The sequence below is a fragment of the Rhipicephalus microplus genome, unplaced genomic scaffold (assembly GCF_043290135.1).
Source record: "Rhipicephalus microplus isolate Deutch F79 unplaced genomic scaffold, USDA_Rmic scaffold_13, whole genome shotgun sequence".
In the NCBI taxonomy this organism is placed as follows: Eukaryota; Metazoa; Arthropoda; class Arachnida; order Ixodida; family Ixodidae; genus Rhipicephalus; species Rhipicephalus microplus.
This window is the reverse complement of record NW_027464586.1, coordinates 42,637,838-42,641,732: the sequence shown is the minus strand read 5'-3', so window position 1 is coordinate 42,641,732 and position 3,895 is coordinate 42,637,838. Positions and strand designations below refer to the sequence as shown.

The 3,895-nt window shown below is 53.5% G+C and overlaps 2 non-coding genes across 2 annotated transcripts; both read left to right on the top strand.

Moving 5' to 3' along the window:
• The first annotated feature begins 670 nt into the window (after positions 1-670).
• TRNAN-GUU (transfer RNA asparagine (anticodon GUU)) lies at positions 671-744 on the top strand. Its single transcript has one exon. It is a non-coding gene; the product is annotated as a tRNA-Asn (tRNA).
• Positions 745-2,578: 1,834 nt separating this feature from the next.
• Positions 2,579-2,652, top strand: TRNAN-GUU (transfer RNA asparagine (anticodon GUU)). Its single transcript has one exon. It is a non-coding gene; the product is annotated as a tRNA-Asn (tRNA).
• The last annotated feature ends 1,243 nt before the right edge of the window (positions 2,653-3,895 follow it).

The following is a 3,895-nucleotide window of genomic DNA, read 5'->3' as shown; positions in this document are numbered from 1 at the left end:
CTCTCCCGGGAGTGGTGTGTTGCTTTTTTCTTTGCGCTGATAGCTTTGAACATATGTTCTGATGGTGGTGAGAGTGGAGCGGGACTGTCTCCGTGGCGCAATTGGCTAGCGCGATCGGCTGTTAACCGAAAGGTTGGAGGTTCGAGCCCACCCGGTAGTGGTGCGGCGCTTTTTTTCTTTCGGCTGATAGCTTTGAAGATATGTTCTGATGGTGATGAGAGTGGAGCAGGACTGCCTCCGTGGCGCAATTGGCTAGCGCGATCGGCTGTTAACGGAAAGGTTGGAGATTCGAGCCCTCTCGGGAGTGGTGTGTTGCTTTTTTCTTTGCAGTGATAGCTTTGAAGATATGTCCTGATGGTGGTGAGAGTGGAGCAGGACTGGCTCTGTGGCGGAATTGGCTAGCGCGATCGGCTGTTAACTGAAAGGTTGGAGGTTCGAGCTCTCCCGGGAGTGGTGTGTTGCTTTTTTCTGTGCGCTGATAGCTTTGAACATATGTTCTGATGGTGGTGAGAGTGGAGCGGGACTGTCTCCTTGGCGCAATTGGCTAGCGCGATCGGCTGTTAACCGAAAGCTTGGAGTTTCGAGCCCACCTGGTGGTGGTGCGGCGCTTTTTTTTTAACCTGATAGCTTTGAAGATATGTTCTGATGGTGGTGAGAGTGGAGCACGACTGTCTCCGTGGCGCAATTGGCTAGCGCGATCGGCTGTTAACCGAAAGGTTGGAGGTTCGAGCGCTCCCGGGGACGGTGTGTCGCTTTTTTTCTTTGCAGTGATAGCTTTGAAGATATCTACTGATGGTGGTGAGAGTGGAGCACGACTGTCTCCGTGGCGCAATTGGCTAGCGCGATCGCCTGTTAACCGAAAGGTTCGAGGTTCAAGCCCTCCCGGGAGTGGTGTGTTGCTTTTTTCTTTGCGCTGATAGCTTTGAAGATATGTACTGATGGTGGTGAGAGTGGAGCACGACTCTCTCCGTGACGCAATTGGCTAGCGCGATCGGCTGTTAACGAAAAGGTTGGAGGTTCGAGCCCATCCGGTGGTGGTCCGGCGCTTTTTTTCCTTTGGGCTGACAGCTCTGAAGAAATGTTCTGACGGTGGTGAGAGTGGAGCAGGACTGTCTCTGTGGCGGAATTGGCTAGCGCGATCGGCTGTTAACCGAAAGGTTGGAGGTTCGAGCTCTCCCGTGAGTGGTGTGTTGCTTTTTTCTTTGCGCTGATAGCTTGGAAGATATGTTCTGATGGTGATGAGAGTGGAGCACGACTGTCTCCATGGCGCAGTTAGCTAGCGTGATCTGCTGTTAACCGAAAGGTTGGAGGTTCGAGCCCACCCGGTGGGGGTGCGGCGCTTTTTTTTCTTTGCGCTGATAGCTTTGAAGATATGTCCTCATGGAGGTGAGAGTGGAGCACGACTGTCTGAGTGGCGCAATTGGCTAGCGCGATCGGCTGTTAACAGAAGGGTTGGAGGTTCGAGCCCACCTGGTGGTGGTGCGGCGTTTCTTTTTCTTTGGGCTGATAGCTCTGAAGAAATGTTCTGACGGGGGTGAGAGTGGAGCACGACTGTCTCCGTGGCGCAATTGGCTGGCGCGATCGGCTGTTAACCGAAAGGTTGGAGGTTCGAGCCCACCCGTTGGTGGTGCGGCGCTTTTTTTTCTTTGGGCTGATAGCTTTGAAGATTGTTCTGATGGGAGTGAGAGTGGAGCAGGACTGTCTCCGTGGCGCAATTGGCTAGCGCGATCGGCTGTTAACCGAAAGGTTGGATGTTCGAGCCCACGCGGTGGTGGTGCGTCGCTTTTTTTTCTTTGGGCTGATAGCTTTGAAGATATGTTCTGATGGTGGTGAGAGTGGAGCAGGACTGTCTCCGTGGCGCAATTGGCTAGCGCGATCAGCTGTTAACCAAAAGTTTGGAGGTTCGAGCCCACCCGGGAGTGGTGTGTTGCTTTTTTCTTTGCGCTGATAGCTTTGAACATATGTTCTGATGGTGGTGAGAGTGGAGCGGGACTGTCTCCGTGGCGCAATTGGCTAGCGCGATCGGCTGTTAACCGAAAGGTTGGAGGTTCGAGCCCACCCGGTAGTGGTGCGGCGCTTTTTTTCTTTCGGCTGATAGCTTTGAAGATATGTTCTGATGGTGATGAGAGTGGAGCAGGACTGCCTCCGTGGCGCAATTGGCTAGCGCGATCGGCTGTTAACGGAAAGGTTGGAGATTCGAGCCCTCTCGGGAGTGGTGTGTTGCTTTTTTCTTTGCAGTGATAGCTTTGAAGATATGTCCTGATGGTGGTGAGAGTGGAGCAGGACTGGCTCTGTGGCGGAATTGGCTAGCGCGATCGGCTGTTAACTGAAAGGTTGGAGGTTCGAGCTCTCCCGGGAGTGGTGTGTTGCTTTTTTCTGTGCGCTGATAGCTTTGAACATATGTTCTGATGGTGGTGAGAGTGGAGCGGGACTGTCTCCTTGGCGCAATTGGCTAGCGCGATCGGCTGTTAACCGAAAGCTTGGAGTTTCGAGCCCACCTGGTGGTGGTGCGGCGCTTTTTTTTTAACCTGATAGCTTTGAAGATATGTTCTGATGGTGGTGAGAGTGGAGCACGACTGTCTCCGTGGCGCAATTGGCTAGCGCGATCGGCTGTTAACCGAAAGGTTGGAGGTTCGAGCGCTCCCGGGGACGGTGTGTCGCTTTTTTTCTTTGCAGTGATAGCTTTGAAGATATGTACTGATGGTGGTGAGAGTGGAGCACGACTGTCTCCGTGGCGCAATTGGCTAGCGCGATCGGCTGTTAACCGAAAGGTTCGAGGTTCAAGCCCTCCCGGGAGTGGTGTGTTGCTGTTTTCTTTGCGCTGATAGCTTTGAAGATATGTACTGATGGTGGTGAGAGTGGAGCACGACACTCTCCGTGACGCAATTGGCTAGCGCGATCGGCTGTTAACGAAAAGGTTGGAGGTTCGAGCCCATCCGGTGGTGGTCCGGCGCTTTTTTTCCTTTGGGCTGACAGCTCTGAAGAAATGTTCTGACGGTTGTGAGAGTGGAGCAGGACTGTCTCTGTGGCGGAATTGGCTAGCGCGATCGGCTGTTAACCGAAAGGTTGGAGGTTCGAGCTCTCCCGGGAGTGGTGTGTTGCTTTTTTCTTTGCGCTGATAGCTTGGAAGATATGTTCTGATGGTGATGAGAGTGGAGCACGACTGTCTCCATGGCGCAGTTAGCTAGCGTGATCTGCTGTTAACCGAAAGGTTGGAGGTTCGAGCCCACCCGGTGGGGGTGCGGCGCTTTTTTTTCTTTGCGCTGATAGCTTTGAAGATATGTCCTCATGGTGGTGAGAGTGGAGCACGACTGTCTGAGTGGCGCAATTGGCTAGCGCGATCGGCTGTTAACAGAAGGGTTGGAGGTTCGAGCCCACCTGGTGGTGGTGCGGCGTTTCTTTTTCTTTGGGCTGATAGCTCTGAAGAAATGTTCTGACGGGGGTGAGAGTGGAGCACGACTGTCTCCGTGGCGCAATTGGCTGGCGCGATCGGCTGTTAACCGAAAGGTTGGAGGTTCGAGCCCACCCGTTGGTGGTGCGGCGCTTTTTTTTCTTTGGGCTGATAGCTTTGAAGATTGTTCTGATGGGAGTGAGAGTGGAGCAGGACTGTCTCCGTGGCGCAATTGGCTAGCGCGATCGGCTGTTAACCGAAAGGTTGGATGTTCGAGCCCACGCGGTGGTGGTGCGGCGCTTTTTTTTCTTTGGGCTGATAGCTTTGAAGATATGTTCTGATGGTGGTGAGAGTGGAGCAGGACTGTCTCCGTGGCGCAATTGGCTAGCGCGATCAGCTGTTAACCAAAAGTTTGGAGGTTCGAGCCCACCCGGTGGTGGTGCGGCGCTTTTTCTTCTTTGGGCTGATAGCTTTCAAGATATGTTCAGATGGTGCGGAGAGTGG